Source organism: Gymnoscopelus microlampas (assembly GCF_963454915.1).
Source record: "Gymnoscopelus microlampas genome assembly, chromosome: 10".
Lineage (NCBI taxonomy): Eukaryota > Metazoa > Chordata > Actinopteri > Myctophiformes > Myctophidae > Gymnoscopelus > Gymnoscopelus microlampas.
This window is the reverse complement of record NC_139947.1, coordinates 16,144,786-16,158,388: the sequence shown is the minus strand read 5'-3', so window position 1 is coordinate 16,158,388 and position 13,603 is coordinate 16,144,786. Positions and strand designations below refer to the sequence as shown.

At 42.2% G+C, this 13,603-nt stretch overlaps 1 protein-coding gene across 4 annotated transcripts in view; it reads left to right on the top strand.

Annotated features, from left to right (window-relative positions):
• The window catches only part of rap1gapa (RAP1 GTPase activating protein a), a 73,033-nt gene that overhangs the window by 28,239 nt on the left and 31,191 nt on the right, over nucleotides 1-13,603 (top strand). The gene's annotated exons all lie outside the window — the stretch shown is intronic.

The window sequence follows — 13,603 nt, the reverse complement described above, 5'->3', positions numbered from 1 at the left end:
GGACTTTGCTCTTAATCTGGAAAGGTTAAAGAGCTTTCCATCTGTCCTGGTCCGGAGATAGATGCCCTCTGTGGCAGATCCGAAGGCTTGCTTCAGCAGGACAGAGAAGAAGATCCCGAACAGGGTGGGCGCGAGGACACAGCCTTGTTTCACTCCACCTCGGATGTCAAAAGCATCTGATGTTGAGCCATCAAAGACCACTGTACCCTTTGTGTCTTCGTGGAAAGACTTGATGAAGCACAAGAGCCTGGGTGGACATCCGATCTTGGGGAGGATCTTGAAGAGGCCTTCCCTGCTGACCAGATCAAAGGCCTTGGTGAGATCTATGAAGGCTACAAAGAGTGGCTTCCTTTGTTCCCTACATTTCTCCTGTAGCTGCCTGAGGGAAAAGACCATGTCGATGGTCGACCTGTTGGCTCGGAATCCACACTGCGATTCTGGGTAAACCCTCTCTGCCAGTACTTGGAGCCTCTTCAATGCGACACGAGCAAAGAGCTTCCCAACAGTACTGAGGAGGGAAATGCCACGGTAGTTATTACAGTCACTCCTACAGTCAGTAGGAGTGACTGTACCACCCTGTGCCCGCAGTTCTCTGTCCTCCATGTCATAGGGCCGGTATTTAGAACCAATACTGACTTAATCTTGCTCCTGTAAGTTAATCGAATAATCAAGAAGCAGGTTTTTTTAATTGATTTTAAAATGTTCTTATATATCAACAAATCTACATAGATAGATTTTTTATAATCGCTTAAATCCATTAGTCTGATCAACCACGTATTATACTTCGTTGTACAATGGCGTTGTGCCAAAATAGTGAAAATAGCAGATCTACAAGCTCATAACACATTGCGTTGTTTTTTTCAAAATAAGTAATTCATTAATCGTAATCGAGGCAACAGTTTTAAATAATCATGATATTGATTTGAAGTCGTATCGCCCAGCCCTACCATCATGTCATGACACATGACACTGGTTTTAACTGGGTTGGCGGATGCAAAGACAGGTTCTGGGTGAAGCCTTCAATATTCTGATGTTCCATATTGGATTATTAGGCCTCCTCTTCTGACCTGATTATCCAATTTGAAGCTTCTCCAATCCGTGTCAAAGTAGCTTCCTATTATGAATACAGACAGAAAACGCAGAGCAGGTGGGAATCAATTATTTCCCCTCATTTCCATTGTAAACAAATGAATATATTTGTTTGACAGGGCTGTGCATGTTTCCATAAATGCGAAAACAGCTTGAGGACTATCAGACCTCACACTGTAGCTCTGTTCAGATTCAGATTCAGATTCAGATTCCTTTATTAGCCATTGTGTAATACACATAGGAATTTGTTTTGGCAATTACATTGTTGTGTTTCTCTTTTTTTCCCTGAACGCATACAGTTGTAGAATGAAGAAATAGACACATCTTTGATTGACACAATACTTTAATGTGTTGAAAATAGGCGTTACTCTCATGATATCTCAATTACGTTTTGAGACAAAGCATCAATTGCAGGGTGATGATATATTGAGCCTTGCGGCAAAATCAATGAACATAATGTCACCGCATGTAGACATGTATCCTCTTCATCAATGAAGAGGTTGCTGAGGGTAATCGATGACCCTGCACCAAAATATTGAATGAATATGTGCCGCTTTCTTTGTCAATTTCTGACGTCAATGACCCATTAAACATCTACAGGAGCGCTCTGATAACACTCAGGTGGCGCTCAGGTGGCGCAGGGGTAAAGTACCTGTCTACCACCGCAGAGGCGGGGGTTTTGAATACACTGCGGTGCATCTGGCTTGGCGGAGTGTCAATATGGCTGTGTTCAGTGGAGGGACCCCGGCCAGGGAGTAGAGGGTGATCCTTTGTCATATACCCCTACGATCTGGGACAGCGCTTGTCAACGGGGAGTGTTGAATGGGAGGAGTAGGTCGGAGGTGCTACGTCCTCCCAGTGGCCGTGAGCCAGTAGGGTACAACAGGCCGTGACAACGCATAAACGTGTGGGGAGGGTTAATTGGCAAAAATGTATGTGATTGGTCGGCCATGCTGCCGATGTTGTTGTCTAACGCAGTGGTTCCCAAATTTCTTAGCTCAAAACCCAGAAGAGAAATTAGACATTTGCCTGGGACCCAAACTAGTGAAAATAGCAGATCTACAAGCTCACGTACCGCTATGCGCCGCATTGTGAGCTTGTAGATCTGCTATTTTCACCACCTAAACGTTTTTGTATTTTTTTATGGAAATTATTTCATTTATTTCATTTTATTTATTAAATACTTTTGAAATATGTTGGAATTCATTTAACTGATGAAAGGTGTGTTTTCTTTATGGAAAACACAACAAAGGGGATATTTACCCTCGACCCATAAAAATGTGTCCGTGACCCAAACATGGGTCCCGACCCACTGTTTGGGAAACAGTGGTCTAACGTGTTTGTGATGGCTGTCTTAAGTCCTTAACTGTTGCTGATCAGTTGGTGGTCACATGACTCAGCCACCCACATGCAGATCATCACCCAGATGAGTTCCTATGAACAGCCCTGACTCCATGCATTGCATCCATGCTGCGAACATATGAATAATACGATGCCCTTAAAAGTGGAGCATTGCTGCTTTAAAAGAAATAAATGATGGTGATGAACCTGCAGTCAGTGGTGTAAAGTAACACATTTAAAAGTAGTACATTTACTCAAGTAGTACTTAAGTGCAGTTTTGAGGTATTTTTTACTTTAGTGGAGTATTTTCAATTTTCAGTACTTTTACTTCTACTCCACTACATCTCAGAGGCAAATATTGTACTTTTACTCCACTTATTTGAAAACTTAGTTACTAGTTACTTTGTAGATTTAGATTATTATTACAAAACATTACATTACATTACAGTCATTTAGCAGGCTCTTTTATCCAAAGCGACTTACAATAAGTGCATTCAACATAGGTAGGCAAGAAAAATACTAATCACCAGAAGTCTTAAGTGCATTCTCTTCTAAAACAAGCAACTAAGAGTATACCTAGCGCTAAGGTAAAAGTGCAATATATCAGCTACCGACGTTCTTAAACAGGTGAGACAAATAGGAAAATCAAATGAGCAAGAGCTAAAACAAATAAGTGTATAAAATAAACAAGATCCCATAAAAACAAGAGCTTGTGCCAATAATTGACAACAAAGCAAACATACATTACCCACTTCAGCTCTACTTCAGCCCTACACTTCAGCACTACATTTCGGCCATTTGAAAATAGCAGATCTACAAGCTCACAATGCGTCGCGATGCATTGTGAGCATTGTGAGATACATTTTATACACTTGAAAACGTGTGAAATGGGACCTTCTGCATAACGAGTACTTTCTACTTTTGGTACTTTAAGTACATTTTGATACTAATACTTTTTGCGTAAAACATTTGAGTACTTTTTCCACCACTGCCTGCGGTTGATAATGCATGGTTGAGCATTATCTATAGGAATTCAGTCATCAGCCTTCGTTCACTTGGACATCTTGTTCCTCCCAGATGAAGGGTTCTGTGTCGACCTCCTCCTGGCTACAGACGTGGGGTGGCTGGTTAAGTTAGAGAGAGAACAGGGGGAGAGGGGGGGAGAGGTGGAGAGGTTGAGATGATGGCAGATAAAAGAGCTTTTTTCAGTCACAGGGCTGATCAGTGAGTCAGGAGAACTGTGCGTTTCGGCTAGAGTTTGGGTGTTTAATGGTGTTGAGTCAGCTGAGAATATGCTGCGTGGGACAGATTTATACTGGGATCATTCTAGAGGGGGTTCTGGAGCAGAACATTATATAAAAACCAACCGTTTCAGCATGCGTTACTAGGGCGGGCCATACTTTTTTTTTTTTGAAAATCAAAAAAGAGGGGTGTTGAAATGAAGGATTTTGGCATGTAGAACACAAATCTGAAGACATTTTTCAATTTTGATAAACCTAACCTACATCAATTTGCAGTTGATTATTGTACATTTTTGGATTAATTTGCGATTTTCTTCTAGAAGAAAAAAATGATTTTGGGAGGCTTTTATAAAGAATTCCTGTTCAAAATAACAGATGTTGGCATGTAAAACACAAATCTGAAGAAATTGTCCAATTTTGATAAACCTAACCTACATCAATTTGCAATTGATTATTGTCCATTTTTTTGATTAATTAGCGATTTTCTTCTGGAAGAAAGAACTTAAGTTGGGAGGCTTTTATGAAGAATTCCTGTTCAAATGACAGATGTTTGAGTGTAAAACACAAATCTGAAGAAATGTTTCAATTCTGATAAACCTAACCTACATACATTTGCAGTTGATTATTGTAAATGTTTTACTAATTTGTGATTAATTCGCTAAGGCCAACTGCAGCAATAGCAACTGCGGCTCTGATTGAATCATCACAGAAGACACCCTATGAAAAGTGATTGATAAAAACAAGGTCAAGATAGCACAGGAGAAGTTGATAAGAGAGCTAGGGGAATCATTTGAGAAGTGCAGAAAGGAGGGGTGGGGGGGCGTGTGAGTCCTGCATCCTCTTTGATGGACGGATTGACCTGACCAATGTAATGATGGAAGCTGAGGGCAGTGACCAATCTTTTCCTGCAAAGATGAGGGAAGAACATAGTGTTGTCAGTGAGCCTGGCAGCAACTATATGTTCCATTTGACCCCAGAAAGAGCAACTAAAGAGGAGTCACATGCAGTGCAGATTGCTAAGGTCCTTTTTGCTTGGCTGAGAGAGAAAGGTTTTCATAAGACCTTGTGGGCCATTGGAGGAGACTCAACAAATGTCAACAGTGGTGTGAAAGCTGGAGCTGCACATGGGCAGAAACCTGGTCTGGTTGGTGTGCAACCTACACACTGGTGAACTGCCCCTCCGCTGGCTCATTGTTGAACTTGAAGGTCCTACTCTGTCAACAAATGATCTGGACCAATACTAAAGCTCCTTGATTCAGCTACAGAGTTGGATATCAATCCAAAATGTACCAGGATCTCTGATCTGGCCCTTCACTGATCAAGCTGCCTTACAAGGTCATTCAAGATCTCTCGACTGATCAACACTATAGCTATCAAATTGTTTGTGCAGTCGGAGACAGAGTGGTTCCTGCAAGGCTGGATCTGTTGGATATTGGGCCAGTAAACCACAGCCGCTGGCTCACCACAGCAAACAGACTTCTCAGGCTCTGGGTATCAAAGCATGGACTGAGAGGAAAGAATCAGAAAAATCTGCAGTTCATTGTGGAATACATCATTGGAGTGTATTATCAATGTTGGTTCAATGTGAAGGTCAAGGAATCCTGGATTGAAGGGCCTAGGCACATCCTGTTTCAGCTGGACTGCCTGAAGTCCCAGAGGAAGTAGGTACTGGACATTGTGATGCCAACTGTTAGAAGATCTGTTTGGTAGGCCCACAATGAAGCCACCCTCCAAACACTGCTGAGCGCTAAGGATCAGAAGGAGAGGATTGAGCGGGTGGAGAGAATCCTGGCCATCAGGGGAGAAGGAGACCCAGACACTCAGCTGGGGGACTCCTCTGTAAGAACCAGAGGGACAACTGAGATCTAGTATGCTTCCAGCATTGATGGATTGATTAGCTGGTCAGAAGGTTTGTCAGAGCCACCTCTCACCTGCATACTAAACACATCGGAGATGAAGAACTTCATTGTCACCCCCACGGAGGTGCCCAACTGGCCCTGCCACACTCAGAGCATTGAGAGGGTTGTCAAAATGGTGACTGAGGCTTCTTCTACATACTTCTCTCAGGAAAAGAGGGATGGAGGGATCAGGACTCAGGAGACCAGCAGTAGACTGATGTCTAAGGCAAAGCGTCAAAGCAGGACTTGTACAACCTAGCAAAGTTCAGGAAGTGATAATTGATCTTCATAATTGTATCCAGTGATATACATGCACTTCCATTGTGAATAAATGTGTAAGTTTGATTTGGCTTTGTCAATATAAATGATTTCCCTTATGTCTTTTAATATCCCAAAAAGAGGTTAAAAAGGGCAAAATTAGCCATTTTGAAGTAAAAAATGATGTAGGTTAGAGTTATTCCACCCAAAAAAGAATGTCACATTTGAATTCCCCATATAAAAACACATCATTTAGACACCCCACATGTTAGGATTTCCTTTGGATTTTAATATCTTATAAATGAGTTAGAACGGGTACAATTAGCGATTTAAAAATGCAAAATGATGTAGGTAAGAGTTGTCCTATCCAAAAAATAATGTCATATTTGAACTCTCCATCAAAAAACACATCAAATAGACACCCCTCTTTTTTGGATTTCCTTAAGATTCATTTTGGCACCTGAGTATGGCCCGCCCATTGCGTTAGATAGACTGGCTCTTAACTTAGGGTTCAGCATATAACCTTGTTTCAGTGCATAAACATACAGTACGCACCTGTAGGGGCCGAAACTCTTTCTTGTTCCGCTTCAAGCAGGGTGATTGTATAGGGTGTATACGTCTGTATATACTTTATTATTTATTGATGCTGTCTTCTTGTTCTGCCCCAGGCGGGATGATTGTGTAGGGTGTGTATATGTCTGTACTTTTATTAATAATTAGTTTTAGGGTTTCTTTATTGTGATGTTATTATTGTTACTATTCTGTACCTACTGTACGTCTATGCCCTGTATCTGAAACATTTACTGCTGTGGTGTGTCTGGGACCTGAATTTCCCCTGCGGAATCAATAAAGGTAGACATCAGTCATATATCAAAACTTGACTGTACTGTAACTCGCTCCTTACCCAGAACGCCGCAGCACGCTTGGTCTTAAACCAGACAAAATGATAACATGTCTCCCCCTACTCCGCTCCCTCTATTGGCTCCCAGTTACTGCCCGCACAGAGTACAAAACACTGATGTTGGCCTTGTTGATGTTGGCCCTGATCAACCCTACAACACCTCCCGCTCTCTCAGATCAGCTAACACAGGGAAGTTGTCAGAATCTTCCCTAAAACATCCGGGACAACGCTCCACACGTCACAGGCTCTTCTCCCTTCTGGCTCCCAAACTGTGGAACAAACTCACCATTGCACTTAGAACTGCAGACTCACTCCCAATCTTCCACCGTAATCTGAAGACTCACCTCTTTTCAGACTCCACCTTTGCCCGTAGCACTTGCCGTTTCACTTGCCCTAGCCTTGACGGCCTTGAAGGCTTACAGTATGCAAAGGCTAAAATGTAATTTAGTTAGCGTGTTATGTAGACAGATGCCAGATTCATTTGTAGACCTGGCATTTGATGTATTACCTCGTGTTTACCTTGCTCAGTGGTGGACAGTAACGGAGTAAATGTACTTGAGTACTGTACTTGAGTACAGATTCTGAGGATCTGTACTTTACTGGAGTATTAGATTTTTTTGATACTTATTACTCTTACTTGAGTACATTTCCAAGACAAATATTTCACTTTTACTCGAGTACATTTCTAGGAAGGCTGTAAAGTACTGAGTACTTTTAAGGCCACTCCACATCCATACCAATGTTTCGCCATGCAACTCCTTGCAACATGGAGCTACTTGCAACTACTTGCAACCATTATCCCCAATGGCATTTGCAAGGAGTTGCATTGGTACGGTTGACCTTAAAACGTTTTTGTTTTTTTTGCAAGGAGTTGCGACTAATTGCATTGGTGCGGTTTGGTCTTTAGGTTCGCTGATATATTTTCTTCCCTAAAATGTAATTGACCTAACTTCTGCTCTCACACTGGCTGTGTTTCTGGCTTCCCCCTCCGCTCGCCTCTTTGTTACATCTTGTATGGGTGTATAGGAGTACAGGTATTTAGTTCTGGTTCCTCAGTCATTTCTATGTTTTTATAGGTGTTTCTGCAGACTTTGTATAATGTAGTGGTTCTACAAGCAAGCACATCAGTGCATGCAGTGCATGCAGTGCAGGTGGTTTCAGAGAATTAAGAAATGTACTTCTACTTTTACTTTAAGTATTTTTCAAAGCATGTACTTTGGAATACTTAAGTATATTTAAAAACAATTACTTTTGTACTCTTACTTGAGTAACATTTTGACTGAGGTACTTTTACTTAGTGGAGTAAATTTGACCAAGGAGTATCTGTACTCTTACTCAAGTACCCCCCCATGGAGACTCACATTCCTAAGCCAATCATTTGATTTGATGAGGATCCGGTAGGAGACACAAAGGAGACTCTTTGTGTCCCATTTTTTTGGGTGAACTATATCCCTTTAATGCCTGTGACATTAGTCTCTGCTCTACTGGGAGCTGAGGGTGACAACGTGTGTTCATGTGTTATTGACTGACGATCATTACAGCAATTATAAACCACTTCTGCTGTGCGGCACCGACATAATCAACCTACTCAAGTCCTATGTTTCAGTCAGTGTACAGTAGTCCCTGTGTGTGTGTGTGTGTGTGTGTGTGTGTGTGTGTGTGTGTGTGTGTGTGTGTGTGTGTGTGTGTGTGTGTGTGTGTGTGTGTGTGTGTGTGTGTGTGTGTGCACATCTTTAGACTTTGTCATGTGGTTGCCACGGCAACGGCCCAGCTACCTTACATGCCAGAAACCTCATATCTTCATATTTTACTTTTTCATAATATCTTCCGTAAATCAATGCCCTACTTCGTCATGCAAGTGTGTCAAACAAAAGTAGCGAAAATAACCGATCAGATCTGCAATTTTGCTATATAATTTTGTGAAAGTGGTTCTGTCAGTCCATGGGTTTTATAAATATCGAACCAATGAAGTAGGCTATTAACAAGAGCTTATGACTAAACAATAACTACATTGGATCCATTGGAACACAGGTTCTTTTTTTTCTCCATTTCCTGAAAAGTAACCGTGTTGGACATACGAGGTTTCCACCCGACAGCGATGAGAGAGTAAATGAAGGCGAGCAGCAATGAATGAGATGCAGAGCAGAGAGAGAGCGTCCATTAAACAGCGTGCAGGCGGCTGCTTGTCCCCTCAATGGATGAGGGCATGGGGGAGGGGCTCCTACTGTCAAGGGAATCAGAGCTAAGGAAGAGAGCAGTGTGTGTGTGTGTGTGTGTGTGTGTGTGTGTGTGTGTGTGTGTGTGTGTGTGTGTGTGTGTGTGTGTGTGTGTGTGTGTGTGTGTGTGTGTGTGTGTGTGTGTGTGACTGAAAGAGTGAGGGGGAGGAGAGAGAGAGAGAGTGGTGACTGGGAGGGGTGTGACAGTGCACACATAGAGCGTAGCCAGCAGGTGTGTAATTGAACTGAAGCCGCAAGTGAATAAACTGAGGTTTAAGAGACGGTGAGTAATAGACAGAGAGAGAGACACACACACACACACACACACACACACACACACACACACACACACACACACACACACACACACACATACACACACACACAGAGGGAGAGAGAGACACCCACATACACACGAGAGGGGAGGGGGGACAGACAGACAGACCGACAGACAGACAGACACACATAGAGAGCAAGAGAGAGAGAAAGACACAGAGACCAGCAGAGAGATAGAGAATAGAGAAAGACACAGAGACTGACTGACAGACACAGAGAGAGAGAGAGACACACACAGAGACCGGCAGACAGACAGACGCAGAGAGAGCAACAGAGAGAGACAGAGACCGACAGACAGAGAGAGAAAGACACAAGAGACCGACAGACACAGAGAGAGCGAGAGAGAGAGAGAGAGCGAGAGAGAGGGGGATTTAACTGTGACAGAAGCTGTGAGAGTGAGTCATCGTCCTGCTCGCTGGTCACTGGTCTGTGTTTGGTGGGAGCGTCCTGCATCGTGCTGCCTGCCTGCCTGCCTGCCACCGTACGTGTGAGTAACTTTTGCTGCTTGTCTCCTCCAGTACAGTAACCGTACAGCACAGCCACTCATCATCTCTGCAGTGCATCGCTAACCAAGCGGGGTGTATGTTATGTAAGTTGTTGTGGTGTTGTGGATGAAGCTGTGGCTTAGAGCTGGCTGTATACTTTGAATCTGTGTGTGGGAGGGCTGGCTTTACACGCTGTTGCAGGGAGATGCTTGCTACAGTAGAGCGGAGCAGGCAGGTGTGTGGAGCGTGGTGTAATGCAGTGGTTTTCAACAGTGTGTGTGTGTGTGGGGGGGGGGGGGGGGGGGCACTGCCAGGGTGCGCCAGTGAAGAAAATAATGTCTTTTTTTTTTTCAATTAAGAATTTGTAGCAGTGGTGGAAAAGGTACACATTTTTTTTACTTAAGTAAAAGTATCAATACTGCAATGTAGACATAATCTGTTACAAGTAAAAGTCAGGAATTCCAAATTGACTTGAGTAAAAGTACAAAAGTATTGGTATCAAAATGTACTTAAAGTACCAAAAGTAAAAGTAGTCAGTATGCAAAATGTCCCATTTCAAGTTTTCAAATGTATAAAAATCTTTTGAAAATAGCAAAAAAATCTACAAGCTCACAATGTGATGATCTGCTCACTTGTAGATCAGCTATTTTCAAATGGCTGAAGTGGTTAAGGTTTGTTTTGTATTAATAATCAAAATCTACAAAGTAACTATAGTAAAGTTTTCAAATAAATGTAGTCGAGTACCATGTTTGGAAAATTGTACTTAAGTACAGTGCTTAAGTAAATGTACTTAGTTACTTTCCACCAGTGGGGGGGGGTTGGGGGGGGGGGGGCACCACCAGAGGGCGCCAGCGAAGAAAAATAATGTCATTTTTTTATTAATCAGAATTTTAGCATGTTATTAAAACACATTTTTAGCATGTCATTAAAACACATTTTAGCATGTCATAAAAAGAAAATCTAAAGCATTCAAAATAATTTAATTTTTTTTACTTTATTTTATCTGTTTTTCCAATTATAGCGAAAAACATGTCACCAGTCAGTGTGCAGTAGTTCACTGTACACTGACTGGTTGTGAGCACACAAGTTGTGAGCTTGTGGCTCCGCTATTTGTGCCATTTTCTTCGTCTTAGCATTTCACAAGGCTATGGGTATTTTGGGGGTCCTCGGCATGGAAAACGTTGGGAGCCCCTCCATAGCTCTGTTCTGCTGATGGAATGGCTGGTAATAATGGGGGGGGAAGTGTGATGTGTCTGGTTATTCATGCAGTGTGGCAGTCCGGGGTAGAAAGATGGTGAATGTCATCCTCTGTTCCTATCATACTGTCATTATTGTGTAGACACTCATGCATCATGCAGCATACACTGACATTCCAGACAGATGCATGTGCAGTCACACATGCACTCACTCATGCATTCATGCATGCACACGTGCACGCACGCGAGCGCACACACACGCACGCATGCATTCACCCTCCCACCTCCATCCATGTGTGAGTGTGATAGTTCTAACGAATTGTGTGGAACAGCTGATGGCGCGTACTTTTACTTTAATTTCCCTGCTGCACACACACTCGTAACACACACACACAGCACGTGCACACTAGCACGTGCACAACCAAGTGGCACTAGTGTGAAAGTGTCATTAACAGTACTATGAAATGTACATATGAATATTTAAATAAAGAGAAGAAGCTTCAGGCTCAGCTCAGTGTCTGCTTTTAAATCACTTCTGAAGGCTCACTTTTATCCAGGGCTTTCCATAATCACACATTTGGAATATACGTTTGATTCCCTTACATTTTCTTTAGCTCTCAGTGGACCTTATGTTTTATTGTTAATGATCTTATTTTGTTTAAAAAAAAGTAAAGCACTTTGTAACTTCATTTTGTTAGTCCTTTATGAAGTCTATATTATCATCATCATCCTCACCATCACCATTATGGTAAACTGGACTGCTTTTTCTTTAGATGACCTCTAGAAAATCATACATTTCTGGTCATGGTTGTAAGGTTCTTTTGTATGACTAAATGTTATGGCACACTGTACTGTACTGCAGTATATGACGCACACATCCAGCACTGCCCCTATTGCAGATTTACTGTATATGAAATACAAATATACTCATCGTGTTACTGTAGATGTGAAAATAACTTGACATTCCAAGCCACTGCCTCCATGTGAGGAATTACATACGATACGTAGACCTTGTTTACATTCACTAATATAATGAAGTATCCTGTTTACATGGGTGGCAACACTATACTAACAAGAAATGATGACGCAGTCATATTAATACCAGGTTGCTCTCTCCAGTGTCCCTGCGCGGAACCAAATGGACCCGTGGTCCTGTACCCTTTCGCTCACGGAGTAACAAATCGCTGTTGGAGGCGGCGCTGTGTGTGTGTGTATGAGGAGTCAAGTCAATAGTTTGTTTGGTGGCGACGACCACACTTTTTTTTTTATAGTTTGTTTGGTGGCGACGACCACAATTTTTTTTTTGTTCTGGGCTATGATCCCATAGCATGGGAGGATGCCCGTTGTTCAGAGTATGGAGAAGTCTCGGGGAAGTCTCCCCATTGGCTTAAAGGATTGAAGGACAGCCAATGATGAAAATGTCGCTAGAAAGTGTTTAGAAAGTGTCGAGAAAGTGTTGAGTAATTGATCAGTCTCTTCCTAGACCAGGCTGCAAGCAACCTGATAAAAAAACAATTAACTTAAGCTATCCATAAGTTTTATGTCTGTTGTCCTGACGGAGAGATGTTGGTGTCTGAACTACAATGAAGATACTGTAGCGATACATCTGGTGTTCAATCCGGTGTGTGGTCTGTTTCAAATAACTTTATTGACATTGTCAACCAGTAGGTCTCCTACCCGACACCAGGGTCTAAATGTCTCAATGTAAGAGTAGGGAGACCACCTCCAATCCATTTAATTAAGTACTCTCATTTCTCCCTGTCTTCTGTTACATTAAGACCCGGATTGTGGCTTTAATTGGAGATACACATTAAAATTCACTAAGATACTGTTGATACTTAAACAGAGGTTGGTACTGAGTAATTATTTCCTGGAATTCATGTGTGGTTGGTACACTCCTTTTGAGTTGATCAATCCTTCCAACTGACTTTATGCTCAGAGCATGCTTTATAAGCCTACAATATGCATCAGAGCAGCAGACGTATCATATCTTTGCTTTCTGGTAGAAACCTTGTATCTCCATATTTTCATACTTTGTACGTATCTTCATAAATTAATGCCCTACTTCATCTTACAACAGTGTCACAGAAAAGTAGAATGCAGATTGTAGATTGCAGATTGCAGAGTTGCTCATCATCTTATTGAAAGTTATTAACCAGCAGTTTGTTGTTTGTTTGTTCAGTACTGGTCTTGTTTTGCATTATTAATTAGCTGTGGGAATTTTTCCTTCGCACGTGACTTTCGGTGAGATACAGATGGAATAGATTAAAGCCCTGTTTTGTGAACTGGCCTGTTGAGCACCATCATCATTGTCAATGTCAATAGTGCTCTACATGCAGCGTTGGCATTGATTATTGAGGCTGCGTGGAGAGGAGAGTGCTGGCAGAGGCAGGGAACACATTGGCAGGAGCGATGCCCAGCAATCTCCCACCCACCACCCTGTAAAGGTCAATGAATGCTTTGTCAAATGACGTGTCACACTAGAGAGAAAACGTGGGTCACATAGGGTTGCCATATTTTCAAAAACCCAAAATGCTCGATTATTCGATTAACCTACATCAGCAAGATTAAGTCGGTTAGACGTTCTTCGTGTCAGTTCCGATATATTTTCAGTTAATTGCCCAGCCGTACTCTCCAAGGTT